The sequence below is a fragment of the Humulus lupulus genome, chromosome 3, assembly GCF_963169125.1.
Source record: "Humulus lupulus chromosome 3, drHumLupu1.1, whole genome shotgun sequence".
NCBI classification, from domain to species: domain Eukaryota; kingdom Viridiplantae; phylum Streptophyta; class Magnoliopsida; order Rosales; family Cannabaceae; genus Humulus; species Humulus lupulus.
Genome location: NC_084795.1, coordinates 223,751,254 through 223,762,479, shown reverse-complemented (window position 1 = coordinate 223,762,479; position 11,226 = coordinate 223,751,254). Strand labels below are relative to the sequence as shown.

At 43.9% G+C, this 11,226-nt stretch overlaps 1 long non-coding RNA gene across 1 annotated transcript; it reads right to left on the bottom strand.

Annotated features, from left to right (window-relative positions):
• Nucleotides 1-655: 655 nt before the first annotated feature.
• Nucleotides 656-7,675, bottom strand: LOC133823439 (uncharacterized). Its single transcript, XR_009888336.1, has 2 exons — nt 1,060-7,675; nt 656-913 (listed from the first exon to the last, which is right to left on the bottom strand). It is a non-coding gene; the product is annotated as an uncharacterized LOC133823439 (long non-coding RNA).
• Nucleotides 7,676-11,226: the final 3,551 nt, after the last annotated feature.

Genomic DNA, 11,226 nt, shown 5'->3' with positions numbered 1-11,226 from the left:
CATTTGCATGCGACATGCATACATGGAAGCGTTGTTAAAAAGTGACGTTAAAAACGATAATTTCTACACGCTTATTTCTAACATTTTCAACATAAAAATTTAGCAACATAATTTCCTCACCATTATTTATTTCCTTTAAATTCCTAAGTTGATTAAACCTCTTAAGACATTATTTTTATTTCATAAAAAAAATTACTTAGGCATGTTTTAAAAAATATATATTTATTATTTTTAAATTGCATAGAAAACACTACTACAAAATTGGGCTTTCCCGACAGTTTTTAACTGTCGCTATTGAGCAATGACGACAGTCGACTAACTGTCGTATTTGCCTATGCCGGCGTAGGGTAGCTATGCAGACAGTTAATAAGTGTTGTCGTTGCTAGCTACACCGACAGTTAATACGTGTCGCAATTGCTGGCTACGCCGACAGTTAATACGTGTCGCCGTTGCTGGCTACGCCGACAGTTAATACGTGTCGCCGTAACATTAAATTTATATATATAAATAATAATTTTTTGATGTATATTTTTAAAACTTTTAATTATATTTTTAACAATTGAAATTTGATATAAATTTAAATAAAAAATTACTCACATAATTAATTATTATTAACATAACTTGTAAAAAAAAATTATATTTATCAGAATAAAAATTCATATACATACAACATTTATTCATACAATTGAAATGTAAATAATACATCAAATCCCCATGAGATTAAATAATTATTAATAAAAATTCATTATAATATTATAAATCTATAAACTTACAAATATATAATACAACAAATCTCAACAAGACAACATAATTCTCTTCTCTAAATCACTGCAAACTCAATCATGTTTCTTTTCTCAATATTCTTCCTAATAAATCTAGGCATCCACCTTAAAAGTCAGTCCTATGATATTCCCTGCACCAATGAATTAAAGACTTCAAATTATAATTAAATAGTATATCTTACCATAATATATTAACGAATGAATGAGAGAACCAACAATATAAATATGTAAAATTAGTTGATTAATCTCTCTTAGAGATTATTAAACAAAAATTGACCTTGTAAGAATGCCGACAAGATTTGAGACGGTTGGGAGACCAATGATGTTGTGAATTACCGTATAACAAAATTCCCAATTTAATAATAGAATACCCCTAATTTAATCATCATAAGGATTTCGGAAAGAAAAAAAGACTTATTATAGGCATTTATGACAATTTGTATGCCTTTAAAAAATATAAGAGCACAATAAATCCTATAATCACCAACATAATAAGCATCCTCATTATTTTAACATCATTGGCCAAAAAAGATGAATACCATAAATATAATTAACCATAATAATACCTGAAAGAAATATCCAACAAAAACATATTTATATATAGATATATATATACCAAAATCAATGAATGTAAAAAAAATGAATCACAAAAAAGAACTTAATTACAATAGTACACATTGTTGACCCAGAATTTGGTCAACTGACACGGAGTCAGAATATGCTTGATATAAATAAATGTGTTGATAATAACGTAATGATGAAAAAGTAATAAGAACACGATATTTTTATAGTGGTTCGGCCCCAGGATCTGGTAATAACCTACGTCCACTTAGACTGTTATTGATATAGGAATCAAATGAGTGATCAAAGAACAAGGGCTCAATGAGTTTCACTAGCCTCTGAAGAACAATACAATATTCCAAGCCAAAAGTCCCTTCCTTGAGCTATCTTTTGCTATTTGTAGGCTCAAGGGAGATTACAAAAGATTGTTACAGATACTCTCCCCTGAATCATCGGACATTCCGGAGATTGAGTGAGTTAAATTCGGGATATACGAAGATCTTCACAGTAATGTTACTTTGTATGCTGAACCATCGACCAGGCTGGTCGCAGGTAAGACCGGGCGGCTTACTGCTTCTAGTGCATCCTCTGGTTGATACCCTAGCAGAGCTCTTCCAGGTGTCAGCCACGTGTCTAGGGATCACTTGCCACGTCATCAATGCTAATTTTTTGGATAAAATTTGCCCCCCAAGTTTATTTATCACGAGCAATAAATAAACTTTTGAGCGAACGACACTTCGGTAACCCCACCATACGTGTCAGAACCCTTCGTGTGTTCTTGGAAAAAGTAACCTACTTCTGTCTAATCATGACTTTTCGGTTCCCCAGTAATAAATCGACGGCCATTCCGCTTCCCCATACTTCGAAAAAGAGAAACTGATGATTACACCTTTTCAATGCCACAGACAAACTTATATAATACCTTCAAAATCTTCCTTTTCTCTTTACGCACGCCATTGTCCTCACAAGAAACCCTAAAAACCAGAGTTTTAACCTTCTCCGGAGACCGTTCTTCTGCATTTTCAAGATTCAGTCCGAGAGTTCCCTGAACTCCGAAGACCCTTTTTCCATCTCCACGATCATTTTCTTGGTGAGTTTTTGAATTCTTATGCTTCAAATTTTCATGATGCATGCTTCTGTATGATAACTGTTTGAGTTCATCTGTTTCTGGTTTGAGACACTTGTGAGTAGAATATTTTGTAGGCAAAAAAGGGTTACTTGTTAGTGTAATAGTCGGGATCATACTTTTAGGACGTAAAGTCGAAGTAAAAATTCGATCTTTAGGCTAGTTGGAAAATAGGTTTTTTTCCGCCCTAAGGGGAGTTGAAAAAACTTTCTTGAAAAACTTTTTACTTTCAAACTGTTCGTGCGGAAAATTTAGCTTTTTGTTAGAATGCTGATGTATAAAAGCTTGGCTTTTATACTCGACCAGCGCTATTCTAAAAAGCCTTTAAAAATTCTTCATCCTCACCTCCCCATTTTTCTGTTTGCAGACACTGATGCCAGATTTGTGGGGAGGTGAACGGCCCATCGACGACGATCTTCTCGCCCAGCTACTCGAAGGCGAAGAACAACCAGCCGACCGAGTCTACAAGATTCCCTTCTCACGATCCTCCTTCAGACCTCGTCCTTCTCCTCCTCAAATGGCCCGTTCCAAGTCTGTAGGCCTGAATCTGATAATAGCCCAAACCTTCCTGCCCAGCCTGATTTGCAGGCTAGGGCTCCCTCGACCAGCGGTCGAGACGATCCTGTTCCTGACCCTAACATCCAAATTAGAGCCCGCCCTCGTCATCAGAATCTGCCTGATGTCGAGTGGTATACTTCCCCGACCAGCGTAGTGACCCTTCGGATGGTTGCTAACTATTTCAGGAAGTATCCCCTCACAGGGGTTACTATCAAAATTCCTGCCGCAAACCAAAGGACTAACCTCCCCGGAGGTATATACAGCACCTGGTCTTGGTATCACATAGAGGCGGGGGATTTCCTCCCTCTACATCCTTTTTATCAGGGGGTGGCGAATTATTTCGACGTCGCCCCCTTCCAAATTACTCCAAACGGATATAGAATGCTGGCCGCACTCTATATCTTGTACAAACTTAAAAAATGGCCAAAACCTTCTCCCCACGAGGTCAATTATCTTTTCGACCTTAAATCCAACCCGCAACAATATGGAACGGGTTTCTTCTACTTCTGTCACCAGGAGACAAACCGGACATTCTTGAGTGACACTATGCACATATCGAACGTGAGGCAGTACAGTAAGGAGTATTTCCTTACACCGGACATAACCAGCAACAACTTGGCCTTCGCTCGAGGAGGTAAGTGCCGTCTTTGACTGGTCAATACTTTTAATCAAAGAGTCTCCTTTCATTTTTCTCAAACTATACTTTGTCTTTCAGGCCCATGGTTACGCCCAACCCCAAAACCAGACATGGTGTTGAGGTCCAACACATTGGCCAGGATGACAGACGCAGCAAAAAGCGTCAAGTCCCTGGTTACCGATGAAAGCTTGAGGCTGTCTGGCCTCCTGGCTCCTTGCCATGAAACAAGAGAGTCCGTGGTAGACGATGCCACTGCCGAGGGGGTTCCCGAGCAGCAACCTCCCGTGTCTCCTCCTCGAAGGAGGCCGACGGGGGTTACAATCAGGGAGCCCACGGGCAATCCTTCCACAGAAAGGCCTTCTGCTCCCCAAGGAAAGGGGAAACAAAAGGCCAAAGAGCCAGTTGTGGATCTGGGGGAATCCTCTGATGAGAACGGTAAAATTATTTTGCTTTTAAATAGTTTGCCAATTCCCTGTCATTTGTTTGACGGGGAGGGCAACTTTACATATACTTCAAATCTAGGGCCAGACTTCTTCATGCCAGATAGTGAGTGTGTGACTAATAGGGTCAATAGTATAGCGACCAGTAGTTGTAGCTCGGGTACTAACTTTGTGACCTTCTTTTTCGTTTTGATAAAGAGTCTTCATCTGCTTTTATCTTTACCCTTTGCATGTTTTTATTTATGTGCAGATATGGCCACTCTCAATGTCTTCGACTTATACCAGGCTGAGGAGGAAAAGGAAGTTCCTCAGCTTCGGAGAAAATCGTCACGGAGACATACTGGCGAGACGAGTCAGGGACCTGCAAAAAAGAGTCGAACAGAAGACCCTCCTAGGGGCGTGCCTACTGGACAAACTTCTGCTCATCCTCCGGCCCCTGCTGAGAAGGAGACTCCCCCTGCTCCAATGAACCCTCCTCCGGCTGCGCCCAGAAGGGAACAAGACAAGAGGGAAGAAAATCTTGGGGCCGAACTCTCGAGCCGTGCCGTACGAGCAGCCAAAGACCGTATTGTGAACATTGGGAAAAATGACCGCGTCAAGGATGCAATGGTTGAGGCAGAGAGTATGACGATCGACCTGATTCTGAACAGGACCCTGAACGAAATAACCAGCGTAAGTACTTCTTTATCTTTTTGGCTTCAGTCTTTTAGTCTTTGCCACAGGTTCTAACTTTTATCCTTTGTCCTCAGGCTTTGCTGTCTACCACCACTGCTCGCACCCGCACCCAAGCCACTATTGAACAGGCTAAGGCAAAGGCTATCGAGAGGCACCAGGTGAAGGCAGCCGAGGAACTTTCGGTTGCAGAGGCCAGGCACGCAAAGGAGTTGGAGGTGATGGCTCAGCAGAGGGATGCTGCGGTGACAAAGCTATCAGAGGCCGAAGCTACAAAGGCAGCTATAATAAAGCAGAGGCAGGATTATCAAGATGCCAGCCGAACCCATCTTCGCGAAGTCAAGAGGTTGGAAGAGGTGCTTAAGTCCAAGGACGAGGCCATCGTCACTCTTGAGGGCCAGGTGGAGCAACTAAAGCTCGACAACTCCAAAAATCTGGACAGGTATAAGAAGACGACGCTCCGGTGTTTTTACAACTTCTGGAAACACAATCAGGGTGCCGACTTCAGCTATCTTTCAGAGGATGTCTGGACTGCTGAGCTGGCTCGCTGCACTGCTCAACTGGCTGAAGAGGAGGCAAGAGCGAGGATCCCTGCTTCCCCAAGCTTGGCTGGTGCTGAAGAAGAAGGGGTTGTTGAGGACGCGTCCAATCAGAATGCTGATAAAGACCCTCCTGCTCCCAGTGCTTCTTGAGTTTTTTTTTTTATTTTCTCTATCTTTTGATTACACGACCCACGGGTCGTGATGTAAGACAATATTTTTATTTTAAACTTTGCTGCACGGGCAGTAAACCTTTTCTTTTACTTGGACAGTTGCATCCAAGCACTGATGCTTGCGGTGTAAAAGATTGCATGATGCTATAACATTTTCATTTATTATAACATTTGTCTGTATGACCAAACTTAACATAGTACTTTGGCATGATTTAACAAAATATAAATTTTGAAAAATACTCTAAGTACCTTATCATGCTTTCACTCATTTTGTTCATGTGTTTACATACCTCATGGTACGCTTTGCTATCGATGTGCCTTATATGCCCCCCAAGTGATTGAGGAGCTTTAGGTCCTTGGTCACTTGCCTTGACCATGAACTGTTCGAACATTTCTGCTCGGGTGAAAAAGTAATACTTGTAATACAGCAAAACAACACACGTAATGAACAAATACTTGTAAATATAAATTCACAAAGGTTGGCAAGAATGACTGGCTACGCACAGTCCCTTATAATCTCGTAATAAAAATGGACTAAACATGTCTTTACGAGCGATTCTGAAATAGAAACTTACATATACGAGCGATTAGCCATACAGTGTGGCTAACCCTCTTTGCTGAACTTGTAAAAAGAAAAATTAATACAAGCCAGTCCTTCAAAAAGGATTGTTCATTGATAATACTTGCGCAGATGTTCTCCATTCCAATAACGTGGAACGAGATCTCCGTTTAAGCGTGCAAGTTTGTAGGTGCCCGGATGAAGGACTTCTTCAATCTGGTAAGGTCCTTCCCAATTAGGTCCAAGCACTCCAGCAGTAGGGTCGGGTATTTAAGAAAACTCGTCGTAGTACCAAGTCTCCGACGTTGAATTTTCTTTCTTTAACTTTGGAGTTAAAGTACCGGGCAACTTTTTGTTGGTATGCAGCAACTCGGAGTTGGGCCTTCTCCCGTATCTCGTCAATCGAGTCTAGGGATTCCATCATCAGTTGGCTGTTCTGGTCTTGGTCGTATGTTAGGCGTCGATGTGAGGGGGGATCTAATTCGACAGGCAACATTGCCTCATATCCATAGGCTAAGGAAAATGGGGTATGTCCTGTCGCTGTTCGGTGAGACGTTCTATACGACTAGAGGACTTCAGGCAGTTGCTCTGGCCACGCTCCCTTAGCTTCTTCAAGCCTCTTCTTCAGGGTGTCTTTAAGAGTTTTATTCACGGCTTCGACCTGCCCATTCGCCTGGGGGTGTGCAACTGAAGAAAAGCTTTTAATGACTCCATGTCTTTCGCAAAAATCAGTGAATAAATCACTGTCAAATTGGGTTCCGTTGTCTGAAACTATCTTTCTAGGCAAGCCATATCAACAGACAATGTTCTTGATAACAAAGTCAAGAACTTTCTTGGTCGTGATGGTAGCAAGCGGTTCAGCTTCGGCCCATTTGGTGAAGTAATCGACTGCTACGACTGCGTACTTTACTCCGCCCTTCCCCGTAGGTAGGGATCCAATCAAATCTATCCCCCATACTGCAAAAGGCCATGGACTTTGCATCTGTTTTAATTCGTTCGGAGCTGCTCGTGGAATTTTGGAGAATCTTTGACATTTATCGCATCTTCGTACAAACTCCATTGAATCCTTGTTCATAGTTGGCCAGAAGTAGCCTTGCCTTAGAATCTTCTTTGCCAAACTCTGCCCCCCAGCATGATCCCCACAGAAGCCTTCATGCACCTCTTTCATGAGTTCCTTAGCTTTTTCTGGTGTAACGCATCTGAGTAGCGGCAAGGAATATCCTCTTCGGTACATAACTCCACCGACCAGTATGTACCTAGCAGCTCGCCTTTGTAGGGTTCTGGCTTTGTTTCTATCCGCTGGTAGCGTACCGTTTATCAGATACTCCAAATAAGGTGTCATCCATGTATCCTCCATTTGAATCTCCATACTGGATTCGACCGCTTGTATGCTTGGCTTACTCGGTCTTTCTACCGGCACAATGTTCAAAGTGTCAGCATCCTTCGCGCTCGCGAGTTTGGCTAAGGCATCTGCGTTTGAATTTTGATCCCGCGGAATTTGCTGAAGGGTGTACTCCATAAATTGGGCTAGCAAGTCTTTTGTTTTATTTAAGTAGGCCACCATTTTTAAGCCTCGTGCTTGATATTTTCCTAGAACTTGATTCACGACCAGCTGTGAATCACTGTAGATATCAAGCGTCTTTATGCTCATATCTTTCGCCATTCTCAACCCAGCGAGGAGTGCTTCGTATTCCGCTTCATTATTTGATGCGGTGAAGTCGAACCTGATGGCGCAATGAAATCGATGCCCTTCCGGCGTTATCAATATCACCCCCGCTCCAGCGTGGGATTCGTTGGATGACCCATCCGTGAATAACTTCCACGAAGGAGCTTTGTCTTGAGGCTCAGGCGCTTTAGGCTGTTCGCACTGTTCGCTGTCTGGGAGTTCGGTGAACTCTGCAATAAGGTCGACCAAGACTTGTCCCTTGACTGCTGCTCGCGGTGAATAAGTTCTGTCGAACTTCCCTAATTCGACTGCCCATTTTAATAATCGCCCAGCCGCCTCTACCTTTTGGAGGACTTGCCGAAGGGGCTGGTCAGTTAGAACTATAAGAGGATGGGCTTGAAAGTAGGGGCGTAGCTTCCTAGAGGCCAGGATTAGGCAATATGCTAACCTCTCGATTGGTGGATATCTCAATTCTTCCCCGGTCAGTCTCTTGCTGACATAGTAGACTGCTTTTTGTACGCCGTCTTCCTCTCGCACTAGTACCGCGCTAGCAGCAACTTCAGTAATCGCCAAGTAATAAACAAAGTTTCTCCTTCGATTGGCTTTGATAAGATGGGAGGTTGTGCCATATTGCCTTTTAAGGCTTGGAACGCTTGTTCGCAGTCTACTGTCCATTCAAACTTCTTATTTCCCCTAAGTAGAAAAAAGGGACACACTTGTCTGTTGATTTCGAAATAAATCTACTTAGGGCTACGATTCTCCCGGTTAAACTTTGTACATCTTTGATCCTTTCTGGCGACTTCATGTCGATCAGGGTCTTTATCTTATCGGGGTTGGCATCGATTCCTCTTGAATTTACAATAAACCCCAAAAACTTCCCTGATCCAACTCCAAAGAAACATTTGAGGGGATTTAACTTCATTTGGTATTTGTTCAATACATCAAAGCACTTTTGTAAATCCCTCACATGTCCTTCTGCCTTCTTAGACTTTACCAGCATGCCGTCTACATACACCTCCATGTTTACTCCGATCAGCTCCTTAAACATGTGGTTGACTAGCCGTTGGTAAGTCGCACCTGCGTTTTTCAGTCCGAAGGGCATTACTTTGTAACAGTATAAGCCCGTATCGGTCCGAAAGCTGGTGTGATCCTCGTCAGGGGGGTGCATGCTAATCTGGTTGTAGCCCGAATATGCATCCATGAACGAGAGGATCTCGTGACTTTATTGAGGTCTGTAAAATACACGCAGGTCCGCCACTTGCTGTTAGGCTTGGGAACCAGCACTGGATTGGAGACCCACGATGGATAAAATGACACCCTGATGAACCCATTCTCCTTTAGTCTTTCAACTTCTTCTTTTAAGGCTCTCGATCTATCTTTATCGAGCAGTCTTCTCTTTTGTTGCACGGGTGGAAAGGTCTTGTCTATATTCAGGACATGGCTGATAACTGCGGGATCTATCACAACCATGTCTTTATGCGACCAGGCGAAAACCTTCTGGTTCTTTCGCAAAAATTCCACCGGTGCGTGCTTCGTGGTAGGCTCTAAGTTTTTCCCAACCTTTACGACTCTGGTCGGGTCTTCTTTGTCGAGTTGGACCTCCTCCAGGTCCTCGACGGGTCCAACGTTTTCTTCAAAATCCCCAAAGCGAGGATCTAAGTCTCTATTCTCACTTTGGGCAACACCCTATTTGGTGACTTCATCACCGGATTGGGCTTGTGTATCACCTGCCATTTGCAACCTATCTGAGGTAGTGCTCTTTGACGTTCCATTCTTCGCCTTTGTGATTGAGGCGTTGTAGCACTCCCTGGCTTCCCTCTGGTTTACCAACACGCGTCCTACCCCCGCGTCTATTGGGAACTTCATGGCCAAGTGCCACATAGAGATGACGGCCCGTAGATCAACCAGTATAGGCCTTCCAATAACGGCATTGTACGCCGAGGGACAATCGACCACTACAAAAGTGGCGAGTAATGTCCTTGTTGCAGGCGCTGTACCCGTCGTTACTGGCAGTTTGATCAATCCGGCGGGGGCGAGTCCTTCTCCAGAGAAGCCGTATATTGTCTGGTTCCAGGGCTCCAAGTCCTTAACGGACAATTTCATGCGTTCCAGTGTTGATTTATACAGGATATTCACTGAACTTCCTGTATCAACCAGTACTCTCTTTACCATCATGTTGGCCATCTGGATGTCCACAACCAGCGGATCGGAATGTGGGAACCGGACGTGTTGGGCATCGCCATCAGAGAAGGTTATCTCACCTTCCTCTGACCGAGCCTTTTTTGGTGCACGGTCCTCCACAGTCATCTTCTCGATGTCCTGGTCGTGGAGCAGAGTCCGAGCGTATCGTTCCCTAGCCTTTCCGCTATTTCCCGCGAGGTGCGGGCCTCCACAGATGGTTAAGAGTGTGCCAGTCACGGGGGCAGGCTGTAAGGGTGGCGAGCGTTGGCGCGCGGGCGCCTGCTCGTTGCTACCCGGAGCTTCTCGTTGGGAATTTCCCAAGGCCCGTACGTATCTTCTCAAGTGTCCTTGTCTAATAAGGAACTCGATTTCGTCTTTTAACTGGTTGCATTCATTGGTGTCATGTCCGTAGTCGTTATGATAACGACAAAACTTGGTAGTGTCTCTTTTCGAAATATCCTTTCGAATGGGGCCAGGTTTTTTGTAAGGCACACTAGAACTTGTGGCCTGATAAACCTCTCCCCGAGACTCAACGAGGGCAGTGTAATTAGTGAACCGAGGTTCATAACGATTACCCTTGGCTCGTTTATTGTTGGAGGTGGAAGGCTCATTATACGGCCGTTTTCCACCATTCTTGCCATTGTCGTTGCCTTTGCCGTTGCCATTAGGTTTGGAACCATTGGCGGCTTTGGCGGGTTCGGAAGCCTTCTTATCTTTGTTTAAGGGCTTTCCATCGTCAGCAATGGCTTCTTTGAGCTTGATGTAGCGATCAGCCCGGTCCAAAAATTCTTGGGTAGTTCTCACTCCCTCCTTTCGGAGACTTTTCCAGAGGGGAGAACGACGTTTAACCCCTACGGTTATGGCCATCATTTTGCCCTCGTCCCCCACCGTTTTCGCTCCAGCTGCCGCTCGCATAAAGCACTGGATGTAGTCCTTCACTGATTCTCCATCCTGCTGGCTAATTTCAACCAGCTGGTTTGCTTCGGTCGGATGCACCCGGCCTGCATAGAACTGTCCGTAAAACTCCCTTACGAACATTTCCCAGAAAACTATGCTTGCGGGAGGGAACTTAAAAAACCATTCCTGCGCGGCTTCAGAAAGTGTTGCAGGGAAGATCCTGCACCGAGCATCTTCGGACACTTTCTGAATGTCCATTTGTATTTCAAACTTATTGACATGAGACACTGGGTCTCCATACCCGTCAAAGTTTGGAAGCGTAGGCATTTCAAACTTGCTTGGAGTTTCAGCATTAGCTATCCTCTGTACGAAAGGAGTGTCTTTCCTCCTATCGTGGTCGATATAAGATGTCCTTCCCCCGACCAGCTGTTGCAC